This window comes from Triturus cristatus, chromosome 6, assembly GCF_964204655.1.
Source record: "Triturus cristatus chromosome 6, aTriCri1.1, whole genome shotgun sequence".
Lineage (NCBI taxonomy): Eukaryota > Metazoa > Chordata > Amphibia > Caudata > Salamandridae > Triturus > Triturus cristatus.
The window spans coordinates 1,826,115,250-1,826,141,457 of record NC_140589.1 but is presented as its reverse complement, the minus strand read 5'-3'; the positions used below and the strand labels follow the sequence as shown (position 1 = coordinate 1,826,141,457).

General features: G+C 48.0%; 1 protein-coding gene and 1 long non-coding RNA gene across 3 annotated transcripts in view; both read right to left on the bottom strand.

Moving 5' to 3' along the window:
• ASXL2 (ASXL transcriptional regulator 2) overlaps positions 1-26,208 on the bottom strand; it is a 516,529-nt gene that overhangs the window by 27,390 nt on the left and 462,931 nt on the right. The window lies entirely within an intron of this gene.
• Positions 7,678-13,796, bottom strand: LOC146822110 (uncharacterized). Its single transcript, XR_014962809.1, has 3 exons — positions 13,676-13,796; positions 9,580-10,253; positions 7,678-9,418 (listed from the first exon to the last, which is right to left on the bottom strand). It is a non-coding gene; the product is annotated as an uncharacterized LOC146822110 (long non-coding RNA).

The following is a 26,208-nucleotide window of genomic DNA, read 5'->3' as shown; positions in this document are numbered from 1 at the left end:
AACCCACAAACAATAATACATTACTAAAGGAAAATGAATGATATTGTAGTCAAACATGGATGAATTACTAAAGGTGCTACAATGATTTTACAAAGTGAAGAGGTGCAGTGCTGATATGCATCAAACATACAGTGAGTTAAACAGAACACAAGTTCAGCAACTAAACCAACACAATGGCCGTCACAAATGTTGAGAGGAGCTATAGCAAGTCTATGCTGATTACCTCCTCGGAGTCAATGCATCAGCAGAAGGAGAAATAGTCCAAAGTTGTCCAAATATTGACGTTTCAGCACGACTAGATGATTTGGATGGGGTCATCATCAGGATGTTGTCCCAACATTTTTCAATAAAAATAAAAGTATGCAGCAGTCGATGGAGATCTGTGACAGACCTGATTAATTGTCACAGGAAGAAGCTGCATCGGTGATTAGGTGGTGCGTCAACTTACCTGACGCCAAGCTAAAGATGAGATGATCCGTTTCTGAGGTTATATCAATCTTCAAATAGAACACGGGCATCCGCAACCCAAAGAGGATTGGAGTACCACTACAGAAGGCAAAGTAAGACCATCACCATTCTATTCTCAAGACAGGACCTTTGTTTTGCATTAAATATTATTGATCTGGTTACAAGGGACAGAGGCCTGGGCCTATTACTGCTCTAGGTCTAACACACGGGCAGCCTTCCCTCTCTCACCCTCATTCCACAGGTCAATGTATTTATGTAGATACCTACCTATTTGAAACTCCTTGAGTGCACTCCGCAACCTGGCACGTACACCTGTCACTACGTGAAGGACGGAGCTGCCTCCTTGGGTAGCTCCTTGCATCACAAGGACAGCAGATGCACTCAGACAGCTAGGTGCTGAGAAGTTTGATGAACATCTGCTGAAGCTCAAAATAACACTTTAGGAAGGGCTTGATTAAAAAAAGAAACCTCATTGATCAAGAATCTTGCCGACATTAATGCAAACCCGTTGGAGTGTTACCACCAGCCCATCCCAGCACTGACCTGCGAAACAACTCATCTGGGACAACGTGTTATAGACCAACAAGAACATTAACAATGAGACTCACAAATGTAGCAAGGGAATGTGGCGTAATGTAACGACGCTTAGCCTCAGTATCCAAAATCACCACTGACAGATTGAATCTGACAGCCATTAGAGAAGCCACTGACTGCTCTGCGCCAGAGATTTGCTACATGAATACACCAAATATTTTTGTTTAGTTTACGGAGTGTGTTTATAGAATGCAGGCCTGGTCCGAAGAGGCAGCAGATCATGGTATACTGTAATAGGATCATTCGTGCCACAAGAACTTAGGTAACACTCTTTCAGGTGGATACTTTATTCAACCGGAGAGTCCTCACATTTAGAATATCTCCAGGCACCAGACTGGATCCGAAATATTATTCAGCACAGCCCCATGCGCGTCGCTAAGTGGTGTTGTGTGGCTTTGGATCGACTCCGCTTCCGTGGAAGTGGTGGCTGGAACCATATTTAGGTTCCACCCAAGCACGATGATAGTTTCTTTTTAAATAGTTGTGCCCTGGAACATGAAACCCAAATATCAATTGTTCTTACCAGTGTGCAGATCTTCAAACTGGGACCTTTCGAGATGGATAAGAGTTCATTCCACAGATTGGGGAAGTGAGAGGGTGTTGAGGAAACTACGATTAGGTAGAGTATCCACCAGAAAGAGCTTTACCGAAGGTAAGTAGCTTTTTCTTTTAAGGGATACTTCTAACTGCTTACATTTGCAATAGATAGCAAAGCAGTACACCCTCTGGTGGTGGGTCTGTGGAGTGACTCAGAACAAAATGTCCGGCCGGACCAATAGGCAAAAATGCTCTTCCTGTCAGACCTGACTGTAACTTCAGGAGTGCTTTGTGAAAGCGTGCACTGAGGCCCACATAGCATCTTCACCAATATCCAGGACAAGGACTCTGTGTGCCAGCGCATTAGTAGCAGCCTTGCCTCTGGTGGAGTGAGCCCTCAATCCCTCGGCGGGGGGATTTTGTAGAAAGACGCTGAGCAGGAAGCATGTCATTTACTTTTTTTGGGAGGGAGATCGAATGCAGTCAACTGTGACCGCCTGGAGGTGCAGATTGTGCAGTCCTAGGTGCAAGACCCTGCCTTGCTGCTACAACAGAAGATTGTGTGCCCGATCTGAGGAGAGATGTTTGTGCGCAGAAGTTCCGTATGGTGGTGTTGCCTGTAAGGCCCTGAACCAGTTTACCTTCGACGGGGGATAAAAAGGCTTTCAACGCAGAGGAAATGTCCCACAACTCCAAGTTGATGTCAGGACAGGTCTCTGCCAGAGGCCTCTGATATCCACCTCTCAAACGATCTCCCCAGCACAGGAGTGACGCATCTGTCACCACCGCCAGCTCTGGGTGGAGTAAGAAGAGGGGTCCAATTGTAGTCAAACAGCCACTACAGCAGATCTTTTGCAGGGTCCTCTGAAACATGGATGGAGTCTGACAGGGTCCCCTGTTGCTGGGCTCACTGAGGCTTCAGATCCCACTGCAGAGCTCGTATGCACCATCTGTCATGATTGACCAGCAGGATGCAGGAGGGTAGCAGAACAAAAAGCTTCAGAGCCATCCTCACGGAGTTCCAGGACAGAGGCTAAAACATCAGGAACACAGCACGAATGCCCAGGAGTCGTTGATCCTGAGGGAAGGTCTGAAAGGGCACCTTATGCACGATGGCCTCGGTGAAAAGGAGCCTTTACGAAGTAGTTACATGTGACTTTGGCAGGTCAAAGACGAAATAATGAGAGTTCCACCAAAGTTGTTGAATTTTCAGAGCCAGGTGCCACTTTCACGTGAACTGTGACCTGGTGGTCACCAAATGCTGCATGGGTTCCCTTCAGAAGCAGCCATTTTCTCACTAAAATAAATACCCTGGGGCATGAGGCACTGTGATGGGAAACTAAGTCAGTCACCTTTTAAAAAGCCAGACTTTTCATTTATTTGAATACATTTTTGAGTTTTACGCGACACCTAGGCCACTTCCTTGTTCACGACAGCAAAAGCACAAAACATGACAATGAGAAAGGTCCAAGTACTGGGGAGCTTGGACTCCCACCCATGCGTACGACGACCCTGAACCTAGCACCTCTGCAGTTAGGACATAAATGAAAACCTGATTGAATAACTAGTTTTTTTTTAGGAGTGTCTCAAACTGGAGGTACTGGGCATGAGTTCAGAGGTAGAGTCGAAGGCTGTGCGGTCATTTCAGGCCTTGACACACCAGGACCTTGCTCTTGTATGGGCGTTGTTTTTTCAGGTGGGCTGATGAGGAATGCAGATTTCTGGGTGCAGTGTAACCGCGTGCCAGGTCTTGAAGACAGTCAAACCTTTGCCCGAGGACACTCTGTGCATAATGCTTAGTGATTTCAATGACTTCTTGAGTTTTAATAGCAAATACCTTTCTTCCAGTGCAAATACCACGTATAAATCAAGTCATGCTGTTTTTAATTGGAAGCAGGACTGTTATGATAGCATATGATTCACATGTTATTTCAACATTATGTCCTTCTGGCGAAAGGGGCGGGGCCTCCGTTCAAGTATGGCACTCAGGTACATTTTTCAAGCAACTAGATGCGATGGACAGCGAAAAGCAAAATGGACAGAAGTTTTAACACTTTCTAAAGTGGCAATGACACAATCCATCTTGTGATTGGAGTTCATGGTTCAAACTATTTCTTATTAAGGGAGCCATATCCAAAGGTGACACAGATTTGAGCACATGTGCATTGCAGGGTAGAAAGACTCTCCCCACATTGGATCTTTTACTTAAAACCTATGTGTTTTAGCTCAATGTAGTCATCTAAAGTTCTTCCTTCAACAGAAAAAAAGGTGGGAGAGTAGGGATGATAGAACAGGGTAAGAAGCCAAAAACAAGCATGGGCAAAGCCAATAGGTCTGATGTTGGCTGACAGCCTTTTGGCTTTGTTAATACAGATTTTTTTTGCCATGGTTTCTGTAAAACTTTATTATTGGGGAAGGTGCTGGAACTGGCCAAATTAAAAAAAAAACACTGGCTAAAAGCAAACATTGCTTATGCTCTCAAAAAGCGCGCATTGCCATATTAGTCCTTGCAGAGGAAGAAGTGGCCGGGATCTACGGGAACGTCATGCCCATATTTTTTTAATCTAACAAAAACAGTTACCTTACTTTTTGTTAAAAAATAACCATCCCGGACCAGTTAGTCCCAACGGCTGAGATGCCTTGGCTGAAAGGGTGGGAACAGGGCACTAAAGAAGAAAGAGGAGTCCTCGCCAGGATGCGAGCTACTGAAATAAATGTAAATGTGTGCAACTGGTCAATCAGCAAATGTAAGGGCTGCATAGGAGCCTGTATTGGTTTTAATTCATGGAGTCACTTGAAACTTCAAGACAAAGATTTATTCTATTTGAGAGGTAACGTAAGGGTGTTACCAGCCGAGTGCTGGAGTGCGCGCTTTTAACGCACACCTATAAAAATGTTTGCTCTAGGTACAGTCTGATTGCGTACCTTTTGAAAAGACTTGTTTAATCTTAAACCTAAATTGTCCGTTTTATTTGCTTTAATTGTTGCCTTCTGAGCAGAGGGGATGTGCTGGAGCAGAGGTTTGCTGCATGACGTATAAAACTCCCCTATGCTGCACTGGTCAACTCTACTATCATTCTCCCCCTCAGTTGCGCATCTCTTCTTGCACTCTTCGTTGGAAGCCTGTAGGTTCTTTGCATCAACACTCGACGGGTTGAAAAGACAGGACGGATCTCCAGCTCTAAGAAACTCACTGCATGGGACACATCTTTCAGGAGGCTCGCGTTGGCAGGTATCTGCCACCCGAACTGAGTCTCCCTAATGCACTACTGGGGGCTCAAATTGCACTCCTCAGGTCTAGCACTTCTTTCTCTGTTCGCATTAGCACTGCCTACAGTAGGCACTAGCCTATGTCTGACAGGGGCCCCTTCTATAGATATTGATTTCTTCACCTTATTTCTGGAGCTGTGCTACAAGTCATGCGGTGCAGCTTAGATCTGACTTCTCTGAAAGGACTGGTATGATTGGTCTTCAATAAAGCTTCACAAGCAGTTCCGCTGGTATCCCAATTGGAAGTGGGAACCTTGGGCTGAAACAATCTCTCTTGATCTCCTGTTCTTCCCGCCCTCTTTAGGAGACCTCTTACTGGTAGGCATGTCAAGCCGTCACTCCATGGACCGCCACCAGTGGACCTGCTTGGTGCCGGGGCACCTCTTATACTCTACAAGACGCCATATCCAGGGCTGTCTTATGGCCACTATCTCTTACAACGGAGTACGCCTCTGGCAGTCCTGGATCACCAGTCACCTCTCAAGTTTCTGCTTTTTTTCTACCTGTATGCATGTTCCAGACCCTGAAACCACTTAAAATAGCCTTCACTGTTTTGGGGGAGAGCTTCAAGTACAGACACTGCGAGATGACAAATTTTTGCACAGTGGTCGAAAAACCTTGAGGTAAGATGGAAAGTTCAAGTTTCCTGAGGAGGTGGAGCCGGAAAGATGGTTTCCACCAATTTGGATATGTGTATACTCAAGGAATGTGTTAGTCCATTGAAAATCTAGTGGATTTCACAGCGGAGACCAAGATGGTATCGATGCATAGTTCAAAGAGAATTGCTGACCATTTATGGACTGGTGTTTTTGGGCCATATGAGTGAAGGACAAGAAATTTGTTTTTTGAAGTCTTTAAGAAAGAATGCGTTCATCCATATTGAGGGATAACCGATGAAAATCTTACAGTAGAGGTGTTTAACGGGTTTGAGGTAAAGTTAAGCGTCAGTGGCACACTGGTGCAATGTTATCCCTTTGGTACTAAGCAGAGAACCAAGAAATCTTGTGTAAATCCTGAATAAAAGAGGAGAGAGCCTGGAGATATCCCGCAGCTGGGGAATGATCTAAAGGAGTTCATTTATACGAACTGAGATATGGATTTGATGAAGGATCTACAATATTTTATACTGTATCATTTGGAGCACGCGTTGAATCAGAAACTGTGCAGAGCTTTTTGTTCTGCTGAGCTACATCCTTAGGCCGGGCACCTGAGCCGCTCTACTTACATCCTTTAAAGGGGCAGAAAATCAGTAGCTGATGCCTCGAAACCATGAACCGCGCTGCCAATAGTATCCACTCGCTAGAGCCTGGGAAAGAGCTTACATCCTACCCACTCTAATCCCTCCTTTTAGCTTATGCTAGTAACCCTGCATCTTAACAGGGCCCCAGGATGCTTGACTAAGTGCAATATCTACTGAATTGTTAGGAAAGAGAGAAACTGGCTTAATGCAGAGATACCAGATTGGTGTGAAGGGGACAGGCATGGACAAAAAGTACTGGTGCCTGACAAAAACAAGCCAATGAAAATCTTGGGGACTCGAGCAACAATGACACGACCGTGACGGGTATTTCATTCACTGTCAGGAACCAAGTGCATCTGTGTAATGTCCATGTCATTGTGAGAATGAAGTCCCAATTTTAAGAACTTTAGCAGCAAGCCTTTTAATGAACAGACGTGCAAGCTCTATGTGTACATTGCGAAAGGAAGCCTCGACAAAAGTTTAATGATGTGAAATGTTGCTTAAATGTCAGGTTCAAGTGGTTTTAAATTTCAGTGCTGCTAAGATGCAACATAGGGCTGTACAGTCATCCAGAGAGAACATGTGTTGAAACCATTCCAGTACATGCTTGGTTACTTCCTAGAACCACATGCTCATGATGTCATCCCAGGAACCAGGCACAGCTTCCATGTATGAAGTTATATGTCAGTGATAATTTTATGCAGGTGGCTAATAAGAGAAGATATCTTGAACACAAAGGCTTTCAGTGATCCTGCACAGTGGCAGAATCAGAAAATAAATACAGCAATGTGTGCACAGGAAGCTACACTTGGATCAAGATGAACTGGGCTGCTGTCTTCGATGTGAGGAAACACGACCGCGAGGGACGCAACAGCTCATACCTGAAGTAGAATTTATGGCTTAAATCTATGAGTTGAGAGACTATTGCACACAGTCTGCACTGTTCAGCACTAGAAGTAAAACGGTCCAGAGGGACAGAGATGCTGACACAAACAGTACTTGAGAAGTTTAGTCCAATATCCAGGGAAACATTTGCAATTATTGTTGGGCCAACAAAGCACTCAAACTGTCAAGAAAACTCTTTGAAAAGTCACAATGTGGAAATGTGCTCTCTCTGCTTCAGTAGGAATTAATGAGGTGATTGCTCAAGTGTGGGAAGTGGGACTAGCAGAGCTCTTGAATCCAAACACAGCTTGGCGATTTTAAAATGGAAAAGAGCAACAACAACAAAAAACCACTAAATGTGCTGTGCAAGCACACTGCACCCTGCCTCCTGATCAGTGACCAAGGATTAACTACCAGTGGTTGATTGGATCCAAGGGAGGTAGTCGGCGAGAGGCCACAGTCCTCAACAATCCACAAGTGCAGGGACACACAACACTAAGCTGGAGAATTACTGATAGATGTGACGATGTTATGCTATTGCCGTTTGTGTAGTGCCCATTGTGTCATTGGTGTGGCCTCAGCTTTCGCCAGGATTGCGATGTTCATCCTAGTGCTCAAATTACCATTGCAGACCTGGTTCCTCTTCAGAGGGTTTTGTGTTCTGGTCAATAGTCTTCGTTAGGTGGGTGCGTCTTAGTCCAGCAGGTGAGGGCAGAATAGTTTGATGTTTATGGGTTTAGGACAGGGTGCTTTGCCAATTGCTTAGACATTTTCTTGATCAAAAAACATGGCTATTGTGGCAGAGGTGTGTGTAAGGTGTTTCTAAGTGGTTAATGTTTAGAGTGGCGTGTCTGGCTGTACTTGACGTATGCTAGGAGCAGTGCTAAGTACTTCAGCGGTATGTTGATGGGGCATTCCAAAGTGGCTGCATAAACATGGCGATAGCAGCCACCTTACAAATATGTGCTGTGTGGAATGCGTGTGGCATGTTGACTCAGATGTCTAATGTTAGAAGTTTGTGTTGCGTTGCACCTTTGTGATTACCAGCGGAAGCACTGTACACCTTGACACACAGCGCTTGCACAACTGCAGATGTTAATGAAGTCATATGGTACCTACTCGTGTACGGCTCAGCAAAACACAGTCATTCACCACAAGCCGAGCTGGGTTTATAAAGTTTACAAGAAAGGGATTCGAGTTCAAACGATTTATTGGATTTGGAACATACATGAAACTAAACATTTTGTAAATCATAAGAAATCTGAGCATGCGTCATGCGTATGAAGTAATAAACCTCAGTGTCAACAAACTAAGACTAGAGAAATAAAATGAAGTGAACTAAAATGTGGTTAACTTGAAATCCATCCTCATTACATTTTTAGGTTGTTGATCAAAGGGAACAGTAAACATAGTAGACGTGAGAACGGTTTCACTTTTCACTTATGTTTCAGTTTTTACATTTCTGTTCCTGTTTACATTTTTTCTTTAAAGGAGTGTTTCTTAGACATGAAATAGAGCTTCTCTGGTAGCGCTTACAGACCTTACAGCCTACTGTGTAGAACCATCTCCCTTTCTCTGTGGATAAACTGAAGGGTAGGAAAGAGAGAATTGTAGGTTTGCTATGGCAAAGCTGCCTGAGAAGGATGTATTGGACAATTTTATTGCAAGGAGATTGGCTTAGTAGATTTAAAAAGCGCACCACAAATCAGAGAAAGTTGTATGCATTATGCCTTACATACACTGATGCTCCTAAAACAAATGCCCTACTTTAATTCTACGAAGTGGGATGGCATTTCTGGGTTACTTTGAAGGCGAAACAATCTAATTAACAGTGTTTGTTCTTTGAAGAACCAGAGAAAATTGATCCTGCATGACCATGTCCATATTCTTCACCTTGTAAGAGGTTAATCAAATATTCCAAAAACAAGAAAGTAACAAGACGGAAGGGTTAATGATGCTTATTGCTTCTTGATCCAGTTCTCTAAGTCACTCTTCCCTTTTCTGCCTACTTTTCAATGATTGTTGCCAACTGTTCCACACACTCCTATGCTCTTTTTAATAACTTTTTATGATTCATTTTCTCTTGTTCTTAATTTTATTTTTTTACAACAAATGTTTATTTATTTTCCAAAGTACCATACGGGCAAAGCCCTGCAAAAATAATACAAATAGTGAGCGTGGCATACAGCTTCTAGGTACATCATACAATAACCATATGACCTGCGTCTTGTTCTTATTTTAAAGCAATTTGATGCCCTTAGGTCCTAAACTACGGTATACTAAACAAAACCACCAATAATTACAGTTGCTTATGCTTTTAAAAGTCACCATTGAAGGTAGAAGACATAGAAGTGAGTGTGTCTAACGCTTTAGCCTAGTGGTTCCTAACCTTTTGACTTCTTTTTACCCCACACTTAATTACTACTATAATATTTTAATAGAAAACATGTCAACTGTGAAAACGTTTTTAAAAGGTATTTGAAACTGTGAAAAAACAATTGGTAATTTTTTATATACTTATATGTATTCTTTTATGATTTTTATGTGATAAAAATCGAATAAAGTATTATGAATTGAATTACTACTCTAAGCCGGGGATACCAGCCTCGGCAATTTCTACAACTGGAGCCTCAAAACAATACACAAAAGTAGAAAAAAATATACATCAAACAAATGAACAAATTATGAAATATTTGTTTAATTCACACACAAATATATGCGATAATCTAAATGGGAAAGATAGAGCTAGGTAACGTTTCATTAGTAAAAGGAGGAGAGATGGGCTAGACTCGAGCAGATCACTTTGTCTTTTTGGCTTCTAATGCCTGCTCTATTTGTTGGCTCACTTATTATTCATCATTGATGACCTTTGCTGTACTTGCGCTGCTCCCAGAGATCAGGCTAAGGATACCACCCCCTTAATGTTTAGCCTCCAGTGTCAAAATCCTTCACATTTACAGAGAATTTAAAATTGTGAATTTTATGTATATGTACTTTATCAATCTGCTAGTATTGTTTTATTTTCTTAACGGTCATGGACACACAGGAGACCGGGGGCCACAGGTTATGAGCCACCGTCTTATCCCCTTTTACCATCAGGAATAACCAATTCAAATTTCAGGAAATGTGATTATTTTTGATCAGGCCTATGATAACCAGTCTGGCACTTTTTCCTCAGTTTTTGAGAAACTTTACTGACACTAAGCACGCTTAACAGATACGGAACGATCTTCTGAAACTTCGAGACAAAGTCTGGTGCCTGGTGTGGAGAAGTGTGGCTCAATGATTAGAGCGATTTGGGAAAAAGGGGGTGGTGATGGACAGAGTTTCTGAATGATGCAGAATACTCTTACCAAGTCAAGAGATCATGGTTTTAATCCATCACCGTTTTTTAGCTCACTGCACCATCCCAGCTCAGAACAAGGCTACATGCAAATTAGTCTGTACCTGTCCCAGTGCATGATGGGAACAGGGCAAACCAAACTACCAAGCCAATTCTTATACTGGGAAGGAAACAAGCTTCCGGGGACCGGTTTCTGGCATCACAGCCTTCGTCGGCCCGGCTTGCCTGAATCCTGATGGTGCAATGAGCAAGGGACTCACGTCTGAGCATACCCTCCCACACTGAGTGTGGATAAAATCGATTTGGGAAAAAGGGGGTGGTGATGGACAGAGTTTCTGAATGATGCAGAATACTCTTACCAAGTCAAGAGATCATGGTTTTAATCCATCACCGTTTTTTAGCTCACTGCACCATCCCAGCTCAGAACAAGGCTACATGCAAATTAGTCTGTACCTGTCCCAGTGCATGATGGGAACAGGGCAAACCAAACTACCAAGCAATTCTTATACTGGGAAGGAAACAAGCTTCCGGGGACCGGTTTCTGGCATCACAGCCTTCGTCGGCCCGGCTTGCCTGAATCCTGATGGTGCAATGAGCAAGGGACTCACGTCTGAGCATACCCTCCCACACTGAGTGTGGATAAAATCGATTTGGGAAAAAGGGGGTGGTGATGGACAGAGTTTCTGAATGATGCAGAATACTCTTACCAAGTCAAGAGATCATGGTTTTAATCCATCACCGTTTTTTAGCTCACTGCACCATCCCAGCTCAGAACAAGGCTACATGCAAATTAGTCTGTACCTGTCCCAGTGCATGATGGGAACAGGGCAAACCAAACTACCAAGCCAATTCTTATACTGGGAAGGAAACAAGCTTCCGGGGACCGGTTTCTGGCATCACAGCCTTCGTCGGCCCGGCTTGCCTGAATCCTGATGGTGCAATGAGCAAGGGACTCACGTCTGAGCATACCCTCCCACACTGAGTGTGGATAAAATCGATTTGGGAAAAAGGGGGTGGTGATGGACAGAGTTTCTGAATGATGCAGAATACTCTTACCAAGTCAAGAGATCATGGTTTTAATCCATCACCGTTTTTTAGCTCACTGCACCATCCCAGCTCAGAACAAGGCTACATGCAAATTAGTCTGTACCTGTCCCAGTGCATGATGGGAACAGGGCAAACCAAACTACCAAGCCAATTCTTATACTGGGAAGGAAACAAGCTTCCGGGGACCGGTTTCTGGCATCACAGCCTTCGTCGGCCCGGCTTGCCTGAATCCTGATGGTGCAATGAGCAAGGGACTCACGTCTGAGCATACCCTCCCACACTGAGTGTGGATAAAATCGATTTGTTTGTTGTAACAGTTTTCGCCCTAAGTGGGATGGGTATTCCCAGACGTGGGACCCGTGCTCACTACGCCACTGGAGTCAAGCTATCCTGGCTGATGACGGCTGATAGCCAGAAACCGGTCCTAGGATGCTTGATTACGGTCCAGGGAAGACATGGCTTGGCAGTTCGGGCTGGACTGTTCCCATGAGGCACAGGGTCAAGACTGATTTGCATATGGCCATGTCTGAACTGGGGTGGCGTAGTGGGCAAAAGAACAATGGATTTAACCCAGATCTCTTGACTGGGGGAGAATGTCTGCATTGTCAGCATTCCGTCCATCATTTGTTTGTTGTAACGCTTTTCGCCCTAAGTGGGATGGGTATTCCCAGACGTGGGACCCGTGCTCACTACGCCACTGGAGTCAAGCTATCCTGGCTGATGACAGCTGATAGCCAGAAACCGGTCCTAGGATGCTTGATTCCAGTCCAGGGAAGACATGGCTTGGCAGTTCGGGCTGGACTGTTCCCATGAGGCACAGGGTCAAGACTGATTTGCATATGGCCATGTCTGAACTGGGGTGGCGTAGTGGGCAAAAGAACAATGGATTTAACCCAGATCTCTTGACTGGGGGAGAATGTCTGCATTGTCAGCATTCCGTCCATCATTTGTTTGTTGTAACGCTTTTCGCCCTAAGTGGGATGGGTATTCCCAGACGTGGGACCCGTGCTCACTGCGCCACTGGAGTCAAGCTATCCTGGCTGATGACGGCTGATAGCCAGAAACCGGTCCTAGGATGCTTGATTCCGGTCCAGGGAAGACATGGCTTGGCAGTTCGGGCTGGACTGTTCCCATGAGGCACAGGGTCAAGACTGATTTGCATATGGCCATGTCTGAACTGGGGTGGCGTAGTGGGCAAAAGAACAATGGATTTAACCCAGATCTCTTGACTGGGGGAGAATGTCTGCATTGTCAGCATTCCGTCCATCATTCGTTTGTTGTAACGCTTTTCGCCCTAAGTGGGATGGGTATTCCCAGACGTGGGACCCGTGCTCACTACGCCACTGGAGTCAAGCTATCCTGGCTGATGACGGCTGATAGCCAGAAACCGGTCCTAGGATGCTTGATTCCGGTCCAGGGAAGACATGGCTTGGCAGTTCGGGCTGGACTGTTCCCATGAGGCACAGGGTCAAGACTGATTTGCATATGGCCATGTCTGAACTGGGGTGGCGTAGTGGGCAAAAGAACAATGGATTTAACCCAGATCTCTTGACTGGGGGAGAATGTCTGCATTGTCAGCATTCCGTCCATCATTTGTTTGTTGTAACGCTTTTCGCCCTAAGTGGGATGGGTATTCCCAGACGTGGGACCCGTGCTCACTACGCCACTGGAGTCAAGCTATCCTGGCTGATGACAGCTGATAGCCAGAAACCGGTCCTAGGATGCTTGATTCCGGTCCAGGGAAGACATGGCTTGGCAGTTCGGGCTGGACTGTTCCCATGAGGCACAGGGTCAAGACTGATTTGCATATGGCCATGTCTGAACTGGGGTGGCGTAGTGGGCAAAAGAACAATGGATTTAACCCAGATCTCTTGACTGGGGGAGAATGTCTGCATTGTCAGCATTCCGTCCATCATTAGTTTGTTGTAACGCTCAATGATTAGAGCGGCAGACCCTGATGCAAAGGTCTAGCCCGGGACCAGGGTTCAATTCCCCGCCTCGGCGGGTCTTGGGCTCAAAAATTCCACGGACCTGATAATTCTCGCCTCGGTGCCTATTCCAATCATGGAGTCCCACTCTGCAACTCTGGGCAATAGCTTGCTTAATCTCCACAACGGCCCCCACAACGCTAAGGATGCCTGGCCTCCACCTTGGGGGTGCCCAGGAGTGGACGCCTCACAGGGAAAGCCAGGATGGGTTCCACAGCGGTATTCGTACAAGCGCCTTGAGACCCTTGCGGGTGAGTAGTGCACTATACAAGTATCAAATTTACAATTTTAAATTTTTTTTACTGAGATACACCTCGGAATGCTCGAAACAGCACAGACCTAGCACAAATCTAAGCCGTCTTATGTAAACCGGTGGAGTCCATTTTTCATCCACATAGGTGTCCTGCTTACTCATACTATTTAAGGTAACATTCAAGTTCTACATGTGAGGAAGGTAATTTAGAGCATCTTAAAATAGGACCGTATTCCCTATGCCGATGAATCGGGCTGCCCCTCTTGAAGATGTTGTCTACCTACCATACTAAGCTGCTTTCACCAGGCATACAACTGACCTCTATCATTTGCTTGTGAGTTTGATGATGTGGTCTATGGCGGCTGCGAAAAACGTCATTGTTTAAACATGATCCAATTTTAATCTTTAACAAGAAAGGCGTAGTGCAGTTTAATCCCAGTAGAAAAATGATTTCACACCGCCATGCGTGGTTGAACATGGGTCACCCATGGATATCCAGAGGCTGGCAATAAAACGGAGTGGGCGTGCAGTACATTGACCTGGGGAAGAGTTCTCCACTCAGGGACTGTTGGTATCTTTCCCAGACTTTCACACAGAAGGCCTAAGACTATATTAACAATCCATTCCCTGTGGGCCCCTTTATTGTCCACTTGTCTCCCTTCTGTTGGGGTTCACTACATTTGTATAATGTAGACTTTTAATTAAACAATTTATTTTCAAAACATGGGACAGAAATAAAAACAATTGTAACACTGGGGCTGAAACCGAAGACACAAAAGCAACATTTATCTAGGGGACATTTCTCGTGAAGCATGCAACAACAGAAATAGTGTTAGTTTGTATGAAGTACAAACTAACACTCTACTCAAAAACATATTGTATCAATATGGAAGGTAAGTATCCCAGTTAAAGACCGAAAGTGACCCCAAACCCTTGTCAGTGCCCCTATGATGTCATAATGCAACAGAAAAAAGACTGCCATGGCTATAAGCTCTGCCAAAAATAATAATAGGAACGTTCAACATGATAAACACCCAGTGAAGGCTGGAGCAGAGGAAGGCGTTCCAGCAGAAACACATACTATAGTCTTTTCAAATAACAATAAATCACTCCCACCCCACTGTCCCCAATAAAGCAGGGCAATATGGAACGATGACCCAGAAAACCAACAGATGGCAGGACATCGTCTTCATGTACCTCCAGCGACACTACGTAAACATAGAGGGCCCCATATAGATACTGCCAGCTCAATCAAGGCTCGTTGTGGGTTCAACTGGAGTCTGACGTTTTTAGTATCTCACTGGATGAAAAACTGAAACTTGGTAAGTTGTGATAAAACCAAGTGTTGATAACGAAGGAGTTGATCAAAAAAGTGTGAAGTGTGGCATCGAAGAACAAGTTACTTACCTTCGGTAACGATGTATCTATAAGAAACATTAGTTAGTTAGATTCCTCACCTTAGAATATCCCCAGGCGTCAGACTGGATCCGGAAGATTTTTCGTCAGCAATACCCCTTGCGCGTCGCTAGGCGTCGTCCGCGGCTCCGCGGCCGTCGTCGGCGTCGTGCGCCGGAATGACGTCGTCGGAGTACTTAGACGCCGCCCTCGCGCGCTGACGTCAGTTCTTGTACATAGCTTTCCGTGCCAGGAACGCAGAGCCATGCAAAGACCGACACTGGTGCCAAAAACAAAATCTAGGGGCCTGAAAAGGATAACCTTAACCCTAGATGTCAGTTCGCAGAACGGGGAGGATGGGTGGGTCGGTGAGGAATCTAACTAACTAATGTTTCTTACAGATACATCGTTACCGAAGGTAAGTAACTTGTTCATCTGAAAGAAACACGTTAGTTAGATTCCTCACCTTAGAATAGATACCCAAGCAATACCATCCCCGGTGGTGGGTCTACGAACCAAGATCACACCAGAAAGTCCTGGAGGACAGAACGGCCAAAGAAGCCATCCCTCCGGACTTGGCTGTCAAGGCAATAATGCCTGGCAAACGTGTGTAGCGAAGCCCACGTCGCCGCCTGACAGATGTCCTGCAAAGGGACACCCCGTCCCAAAGCAGTAGTAGCCGCTGTGACCCGAGTAGAGTGGGCGCGCAGCCCAACAGGAGGGTCCTTTTTTGCCAAGGAGTAACAAATTTTGATGCACAAAACGACCCACCGAGAGATGGTCCGTTTGTGCACAGCTTTCCCCTTCTTAGCACCCACGTATCCAACGAAAAGTTGGTCGTCCACCCGGAACTGCTTTGTGCGGTCCAAATAAAAGGAGAGCGCACGTTTTGGGTCCAGACGGTGGAGCCTCTCTTCCTCTTTGGAAGGATGCGGAGGCGGAAAGAAGGTGGGCAAGGTGACAGACTGCCCAAGATGAAATGGAGTCACCACTTTCGGAAGAAAGGAGGGACGAGGCCGAAGGACAACCTTGTCCGGATGAACAGAGAGAAAAGGAGGCTTTGAAGATAAAGCCTGGAGCTCACTCACCCCTCTAGCCGAGGTGATGGCTACCAGAAAAGCAGTCTTAAGCGTCAGCAGACGAAGAGGACAATTATGAAGAGGCTCAAAGGGAGCGCACATTAGAAATGTGAGAACAAGATTCAAGTCCCACTGAGGCATTACAAAAGGGACAGGAGGGAACGTGTGAGTAATGCCCTTTAGAAAGCGTGTAACTACAGGGGACTTGAAAAGAGAAGGCTGATCAGGAAGCCGCAAGAAGGCAGAGATGGCAGCAAGATAACCTTTCAGGGTGCCCAGGGCAGAGCCCTGCCGGGCCAAAGAAAGAAGAAACAGTAGAACCTCAGAAAGAGGGGCGGAAAGGGGATCCACAGCCTTTGCTGTGCACCATGCCACAAATTTGTTCCACCGGCAGGCGTATACCGTCTTTGTGGAGGGACGCCTGGCTGCCAGAATGATATCACAGACTTCAGGAGGCAAGTCAAATGGCATCAACTGCCGCCGCTCAATCTCCACGCATGGAGGTGGAGGCTGGACAGGTTCGGGTGGAGGACTGTCCCCTGCTGCTGCGACAGAAGATCCTCCCGAAGGGGCAGACGTATCGGAGGATCGGTCAACATACTGAGTAGCTCGGGATACCAGTACCTTCGTGCCCAATCCGGAGCCACCAAGATGACTTGGGCCCGGTCGTGCCTGATCTTCTTCAGCACTCTGGGCAGAAGTGGTATAGGCGGAAAGGCGTACAACAGACCGCAACTCCACTCGTGACGAAAAGCGTCGCCGAGCGAGTGCCGCCTTGGAAATTCCAACGCGCAGAACTGCTGACATTGCGCGTTCTCTTCGGTGGCGAATAGATCTAACCAAGGCTCTCCCCACTGCTGAAAGAGACCTTGCGCCACTTCGGAGTTCAGACGCCATTCGTGATCCATCATGCACCGGCGGCTGAGTTCGTCTGCTCTGGCGTTCAGAGAGCCCGCCAGATGTTGAACCACTAGGGTGACGCCCTGGTGTTCCAGCCATGTCCAGAGGCGCAGAGCCTCCTGACAAAGGGTCCACGACCCCACCCCGCCCTGTTTGTTGCAATACCACATGGCGGTGGTGTTGTCCATGAACACCTGCACGACACTTCCCCTGACAGAGGGAAGGAAGGCCTTCAGTGCAAGTCGGATCGCTCTCAACTCCAACAGGTTGATGTGGAGACGAGACTCCGCCGGAGACCAGAGGCCTCTGATCTCCGCCTCTCCCATATGGCCACCCCATCCCAGGAGGGACGCATCCGTCACTACGACATGCTCCGGTTGGGGAAGGGAGAGGCTCTTGCCCTTGACCCAATCGCGGTCCGTGAGCCACCACTGCAACTGCTGTGCAGTGCCCTCCGAAATCAAGACATGGTCGGACAGGTTGCCGTGATGCTGGGCCCACTGAAACTTCAGGTCCCACTGCAGAGCCCGCATGCGCCGCCTGGCGTGATGCACTAGTAGGATGCAGGAGGCCATCAGCCCCAGAAGCCGCAACACTAGCCTGACCGAAACCCAGGATAGAGGCCGAAAGATGGGAATCAGGGCCTGTATATCCCGGACCCACTGTTCCGGTGGATGGACCCGGAACTGCGCCGAATCGAGAACCGCTCCGATGAAGAGGAGCTTCTGAGAGGGACTCAGGTGTGACTTCGGCACGTTGATGGAAAATCCCAGCAAATGCAGGAGATCCGCCGTAGTCTGGAGGTGGGAGACGACTGTCTGGGGCGAGCCCGCCGTCAACAACCAGTCGTCGAGATAGGGGAAGACTGGAACCCCTGATCTGCGCAGATGAGCTGCGACCACCGCCATCACTTTCGTGAACACCCGAGGGGCACTGGTGAGGCCGAAGGGGAGCACGGTAAACTGAAAGTGCTCTGGGCCCACCATGAACCGCAGGTAACGCCGGTGGGCCGGCAGGACGGGGATGTGGAAATATGCGTCCTGCAAGTCCAACGCTACCATCCAGTCTCCGGGGTCTAGGGCAGCTAGAACCTGAGCCAAAGTTAACATCTTGAACTTTTCCTTCCGGAGGAAGGCATTGACGTTCCGGAGGTCCAAGATAGGGCGTAGGCCCCCTTTGCCCTTCTTGGGAACCAGAAAGTAGTGGGAATAACAACCACGACCTACTTCTGGGCTCGGAACGCGCTGAACGGCCCCCTTGGCCAAGAGGGCCGAAACTTCCTCGTGGAGAAGATTCAAATGATCCCCCGAGATACGGTGGTGCTGCGGTGGCATGGCTGGAGGGGACGTCTCGAAGGGGAGGGAGTAGCCCCTTCGGACGATTTGCAGCACCCACCTGTCCGATGTGATGGACCGCCAGTGGAGCAGGTGATGGCGAACTCTGCCGCCCACTGGCGTGGAATGGGCCTGAAAGCTCGGACTAGGAAGGCTTTGAGGCGGATGCTGCCGGGTGGATGTGGGCTGACCTCGTCGTCCTCCAGAACCGCCTCGGCGGAAACCACGTCCGCGCGCAGGTTCGTTCTGCGGCTGGTGGCTAGGCGCACGTGAGGAGGCACCCCTTCCTTGGCCACGAAAGGCGGAAGTTTGCGACCGCGGGGCCGAGAGGCCCAAGGACTTGGCCGTAGCCCGGGAGTCCTTAAAGCGATTCAGCGCACTGTCCGCTTTCTCGCCAAAAAGGCGAGTGCCATCAAAGGGCATGTCCATGAGAGTGCTCTGGACATCGCCCGAAAATGACGTGGACCGCAGCCAGGCGTGACGTCTAAGCGCCACTGTGGTAGAAATGGCCCTACCCAGCGAGTCGGTGGTGTCAAGCCCACATCGTATAGCATGTCGCGCGGCATCCCTCCCATCGGCCAGAGCCTGGGTAAGTCGTGTCCGGACCTCCTCCGGACACAGGGGCAGCGCGTCCTCCACCGCATCCCACAGAGAGTGGGAATAACGGTCCAAGAGACAAGCGGTGTTCAAAGACCGCAGGCCCAAACTAAGGGAGGAGAACAGCTTCTTGCCAAACTGTTCCAGTCTCTTGGAATCCCGGTCCGGCGGGGCGGTCGGGAAAGAGGATTGGGAGGTGGAGGCCTGGATAACCAGGCTCTCAGGGGTAGGGTGTTGGGACAGAAAACTGGGGTCGCCCGGAGAAGGGCGGTGGCGCCTGGCGACGTTCCTGTCCACAGGAGGAACTGTGGAGGGCTTGGACCAGGTACCCTGCAGAATGTCAATGAGGGCCTCATTGAATTGCAGCAGAGGCTCAGTGGAGCTTGCTGCAGACTGAAGCACCTCAGTAAGGACGTTAGTCCTCACAGCCACGGCAGGCAGCTCGAGCCCAAGGGCTGCGGCCGCCTTGCGCAGCACCACAGAGAAAGCAGCGCCCTCCTCCGAAGCCACAGTCGGAGGAGAGACAAATCCAGTGTCTGGAGTGGTATCCAGGCCACTGGCCTCCCCCAGTTCATCTGCCCAGACCTGGTGTTGTAAATTAAAGCAGAATGTGATTAAGCATTTACTGAAAACATTAATGCTTCCCCTCCATCGTGTTTTCTTCATTATGTTGGCCGAAGTCCGGACTCCATTTTGTATTGACATGCTGCCACGTGTTCGTCACGAGGAGAGTCCGACCTCTGTGTTAGTTGCTCTTGTAATCTGCCTAGTAACAGTTATAAATAGCTTTCTTGCCTATCTGGCGCATGCCCAGACTTGACCACATCTGTTATAATTAGCTTTGCTTGACCATGTGTTTTCGCGGGCTCAAGGAGTGTGTTAGCTCCGCCCATGTATTGATTCAGTATCGAGAATGGCCATAAATGGTAATGTTCTTCGACTTCATGTGGTAACCACCCACTCATGAGCCCCTCTGTTGTGTATAAAAGGGGACAATGTACGCAAGTTCTTTGTGCTACTCCTTGCAATACTGAAGAGTGTTGTGTGGATTGTAGGACCACCCTTAAGGGTTAATAAACGTTGTTTTTGTACTTTGCAGTTTCCGTGCCAACTTCCTTATAGATTTCGTTACAGAAGAGCGAACCCTTGTCTCTTGCGGGCCTAGCTGGGGCTTGTATTCATCAATTGGCGCCCGTCACGTGGGGCTCATCGGCGACTCGGATGCTCGAAGGACTGGTCGCGACGAAGGTGAGGAGTTTGGCCGGGGACGTGATCACTGCCAGCGGCGTCTTAGCCCTGGCATCCCGAGGTTTTTCTTCCTTCCCTTCCGAGCTGACCGTCTGGGTGGCGCCGGTCATCGACTGAAACCTCTTCTGTCGGTCCTGCCGTGAGAGCCGTTTGGGCGATTGTGGAGCTTGGCAGTTGGAACCTGGACTCTTGATTGGTAAGAACCGTTGTACGGTACTTGCTCCGAGTTTTGAAGCCTGGTTTGGCTATTTGAGTTTGATTGATGGTGACTAGTCATATTTTGAATTTGTCTTTGTGAAAATATATGCGTTGCAACACATATAGGCAGGTAATGTGGAGAAATTTCTCCGGAGCTGTGTAAACTTTGAACGGCGCAACGATTAAGTGCCATTTTTCTTGATAATACTGCATATTTTGCATTATTCCTAGCATGCCTGCTTTTAGCGCACTTCGTAAGTGGTGCTGCTGTTTTGGAAGCCGGTTGAACCTCGAGGAATCTGCTCCAGCTCCCCCAGAGGGGACTCCTAATAGGGATATGTACGTGAAGCATGGTCTTTCTTCCATAATGTACAGCACGTTATGGAGGAAATATACGAGGAAGGATCCTGAGTTGCGATGGCCTTTGTATGGATCGTTTGATATACGTAAGATTGAGTATGTGGAACAGTGTATGTGTAAGCGACGTGCTCGTCAGGATATGTTTGAGTGTGTGCGATTATGGGTGAAGGAAGTGCGTGAGCGAGAGAAACGTGAGAAAGCACTGTTTGATAAAGAACAACGGAAGAATGATCATGTGCGAGCGCAGGAAGCGAAGCGTCGGGAGGACAAAGAGCAAACGGACAGACAAGAGAAAGAACGTAGGCTCTAAGTTTCGGGTCAATATGTTGTTCGTCAGCCGCTTTATCCTGTCCTTAATAATCCTGATGATGATTTTTCTTTGCTAGATCGCTCTCCGCCCCCTTATGTTGGCGCGTCTGCTCCACGGCCGCAAGATTCTGACCCAGCTTCGGGTAAAGTAGACACACGGTCTATGCTGTCGGCCGAGCAAATGGCTGAGCTTCGGAAAATCTCTTTCCGTGCGCTTAAGGGCAAGGTATCCATGGAGAACTTATTTCAAACTTGGGGGCCGTGGCAGGAGAGAGATAAAGTGTATTTTCTGGGTCATTTCGCGGATGAAGTGATTACTGCGTTTCGAAAATATTCTGATGTCCTAGAGCCTGACGAAGTGGCTTTGGATTCCAGAGCAATACGTAACAGTGTTTTTTCTCCCTCTCAGGCTCCTGAGGCGGCTCGACGGCTGTTCGCCTTACGGGACGAGGTGCTGGCCCTTAGAGAGAAAGCACGCCAACAAGCGGAGGAGGAGAAGCAGTCGGATTCGGTTGCGGCAGGGGGCTACCCATCCACCTCCCAGTCAGATAAGGATAATGTAGTGCATGCTAAACCAATGCGAGAGGCGGCACCTTTGTATGTCCCTCCGAAAGGAGCAGGGACTAGCTCGGACATTAACTCCGCCGATGCTAGGGGATATTTTGTCTATAATTGGGTTTATACTCCATGGCATAGGGCCGATGGTATGGCATTAAAGAATGCGTTACCTGACCCCCGCAAGAATCCAGCGGCCTTTTATGAGGAAGTTGAGGGGGCCTTGAATTCTTGCATTATGACTTTAGCAGATATAGACCTGTTCTTTGGTCTTATTCTACCACCGGACACGTGGCGGTCTGTCCGAAAGGTAGATGACTCGGTTGCCTTCAAGGCCCGTTGGTCTGAGCTTGAGGACGAAGACAGGGAAAGAAAGCCCGCACAAAAACCACCCCAGAATATTTTAGATCTCCCTGCTGCTATTGTGGCTAAATTGAAAACAATAATCCCCCCCAAAAAGATTGACTGGAATATGTTAGCGGCATGTAAGCAGAAAGTTGATGAGTCAGTTGCAGATTTCTTCACGCGCTTTGAAGAAACGTTCCATGACTTTAGTGGCCAGTCGCTTACTGACGACACAGGCCGCCATCTTTTCGCGGACAAATATGTGGCTAATCTGCTGCCGGCAGTTGCGGCCCGGTTGAAAGCGAGTGAGAGTTCTTGGTCCTCCGCGACACCGACGGCCCTTCTGACCATCGCCCAGTATTATGAGCGTCAGGAGCATGAGGCGAAGGGCCAGGAGGAGAAGAAATCGAAAGATCTCAAAACCAAAGTGATGTTGGCACAAGTATATGGCCCGCCCCGCCGGGGTAATAATAATAGGGGAAGGGGCAGATCTTATGGTCCCCCTTCGGGCCGATCTGATTTGAATAGGAACCAGTGTGCGTACTGCAAGCAGTTGGGCCATTGGGCCAGGGATTGCCCAGTGTTGCGTGCTTCGCGTCAGGGGCACACTTCGGGTGGCCCGAGAGGTAGAGGATGCGTTGTTGGCTACCCTCCCCCGAGCTTTATGGGCGACTTCGGACACAGATGTGGGACAAATGGTGATTCCTCCGGTCCACATTAGTGTCCAGGAGGGGGCGGTGCTACCACGCCTCCCACAGTATCGCATTTCCCAGGAGGGCGAGGAAGCTCTCATACAGATTGTGCAAGATTTGATCGCAGTGGGAGTAGTGGAAGAAGTTCCCTATAATATCTGTAACAGTCCGATTCTCCCTATTCTGAAAAAGGACACGGATGCAAAGGTCTATCGGTTCATAATTGATTTGAGGGAGGTAAACAAGATCGTGATACCTCAGTACCCGGTGGTTTCCGATATCACGACGTTGCTTACCTTGGTCCCGCCTACGGCGACCGTGTTCTCAGTGATTGATTTGAAAAATGCCTTCTTTTCTATTCCCATTCACCCTGATAGCCGATTTCTTTTCGGGTTCACATTAAACAATAGATCTTATCGTTTTTGTAGAATTCCCCAGGGCTACACAGAAAGCCCTAGTATTTATAGTCAGGCTTTGAAACGACAGTTGGACTCCTTTGTTTTACTCGAGGGGGTCGCCCTCATTCAATATGTCGATGACATCTTGTTGGCGGCAGACACCCTGGAGTTGTGTGAGAAGAGCACGTTATCCCTCCTTTCCTTTTTAGCATCCCACAATCATAAGGTGTCTAGGAAGAAATTGCAATTCTGTAGGCCAAAGGTGACTTATTTAGGTCACCTTTTGTCTAAGGAGGGGCGTGCACTCACACCAGATCGTATCCAAGTAATCTTGGACACACCGAGACCATCCACGCAGAAGGATGTGCGTGCATTTTTGGGCCTTGTTTCTTTTTGTAGACAATGGATATTGGGGTTTTCACACATAGCTAAGCCATTACTAGCTCTCTTGACAAAAGATACGCCTATCCCAATCCCTTGGTCAGATGAGTGTGATGCTGCTTTTCAGCAATTACGACAGGCCCTTTGTTCAGCACCAGTGTTAGGGACCCCTGATTATGCTAAACCCTTTTCGTTGTATGTGCATGAGAAAGATGGATGTGCATTATCAGTTTTAGTACAGATGCATGGTGATAAACAGCGCCCTTGTGCATACTTTTCGGCTGTACTTGATCCTGTCGCCCGAGCATTACCAGGGTGTTTTCGCTCGGTTGCGGCGACAGCTGTGTCAATACGCCAAAGTGAAGGAATTGTGTTATCCCATAAGCTGTTGGTGTTAGTTCCCCATGCTGTTGATGCTCTACTTAATCAAACGAAGACGCAGCATTTGACCAGTGCCCGTTTAACGGGATATGAGTTGACGCTTTTGGCTCCTCATATTACGTTGAAAAGGTGCGTAACGTTAAACCCGGCCACATTGTTGCCATACCCCGAGACCCAGCCTGAGGCGCGGAAAGCGCATGATTGTATTCTTGTGACCGAGGAACAAACAAAGGGTCGTATTGATCTCCAGGATACGCCCTTTCCAGATGTAGATGGAGAACTGTGGGTAGACGGGTCATGCCTGAAGCTACCAGATGGTACGACTTCAGCAGCGTATGCAATTACCACGTTACAAACGATAGTGGAGACAGCACGCATACCACAGAAATCAGCTCAAGCAGCGGAACTGATAGCGTTAACATGAGCGTGTGAGCTCAGTACAGGATTGTGTGTGAATGTTTACACAGACAGCCGCTATGCCTTCGGAGTAGCGCACGATTTCGGCCTACTCTGGAAGGAGAGAGGGTTTCTAACGTCACATGGGGTACAGATAATGCATGGGGAGTTAGTCCACAATCTTTTAACTGCATTGACATACCCGAAGAAAATTGCCATTGTTAAGTGTAGTGCCCATAGGAAAGTAGTTGATAAAGTTGGAGAAGGGAATGCGTTCGCAGACCGAGTAGCACGGGAGACTGCGATGCAGCCCGGTACTACTGCCATGTATGTAGTGAAGTCACAGGTGGAAAGATGGCGTGATGCAAAGGAAGAAGTGCGAGAAATGCAAAGGACCGCTTCTGATAAAGAGCGGGAGCAATGGGCTAGTGAGGGAGAGTTGGATGATGAGGGCTGTTGGAGAAATAAGCAGATGGATAGGTGGAAGTTACCCACGGCTTTCGTACAACCTATGGTTCAAATGGCACATGGGCTAGCACATGTTGGAGCTTCCGCAATTGTGAAATTGCTTACCCAAGTCTGGGAGCATCCAGAGATTGCTAGCACAGCAAAGAGGGTGGTGCAGACCTGTATGATCTGTCTGAAGTATAACCCAGGGAAAGGCACGCGAACTCCAGCAGGAGGATTTGCGACGCCCACTGAACCCTTTGAGGTTCTGCAGATGGATTATATCCAGCTTGAGCGCTGTAACAATTTGAAGTATGTTCTAGTAGTGGTTTGCGCCTTCAGTAAATGGGTTGAGGCGTACCCTACGAAAGATAATACTGCAATGACCACGGCGAAGCTACTGCTAAAAGAGTTTTTCCCTCGATACGGCGTCTGTAGACTTCTGTGGAGTGATAATGGCCCGCACTTTGTAGCGGATGTTATAAAGTATGTCCTGAAGGGCCTAGGCATCACCCAGAAGTTCCACGCCGTGTTCCACCCCCAGTCTGCAGGACTAGTCGAGAAGTATAATGGTACGCTGAAGCTTAAGATCGCCAAAATCCAAGCTTCAACATCTTTGACTTGGCCAGACGCCTTGCCACTGGCGTTATTGTCAATTAGGTCGGTGCCACACTCCTGAACCGGCCTTACACCCTATGAGATTGTATTTGGACGCCCAATGAATATTTGGGGTCCACCAAGGCCTAAGGCTGTGTATGATGTACCGTGTGTAATGATGAGTGATTATCTGGCACAGTTAACGGATAACTTGGTTTCTATTCATCAACAGGTCCGAGAGGCGCTCCCTGATCGGTCTACTGGCGAAGGACATGGTCTCCGGCCTGGAGATCATGTTATGATAAAGGTTTTCGACAGATCGAACAGTTTGGAGCCGAGATGGGTAGGACCTGAGCAAGTCCTTCTTGCAACGAGGACGGCAGTGCGAGTCTCGAACAGGAAGAATTGGATCCATTCCTTGCACTGTCGAAAGGTACCGCCCGGATTGGTGGAGTCTGCCGTGCTGACCGATCAACGAGAAATCCTAGCAGCAGAGACAGGCCGTGCTGCGGGGCCAAACGACACTGGGGAGCTTTTTCCGGACCACACGACTTCTGGAGGAAGGCGATATCATCTGCGACCAAGGAAGTGAGGTTTCCAGTACCGGGACATACTGTCAGAACGGCCCTTGGGTTAGTGAAACGGAGAGCCGATGAGGCAAGGGGGGGGGATCAGCCCTGCATTAGTGTAGCGACACCCGTCTTGGCCCGCTGGTGAAGAAATCAACCGCTGCCCAAGGGGAAGAGTTCTGACAGACCTTTTTAGTTTCAGGAAGATATCAGGGTATTTGTTTCCTTTGACATGGAGAAGAAGAAAGTCCTTTGTGCGTTGGGGTTCATGCTAACAGTAGCTATTGTTGGCATAACAACATGGTTTGTGGAGGAGGTAACTCCTGCTCGGAAAACGCTTGTGTTGACAACTCCAGCGCCTGCGGAGCACTACTTTTATACATTACCGTATCAAGAGCTGAA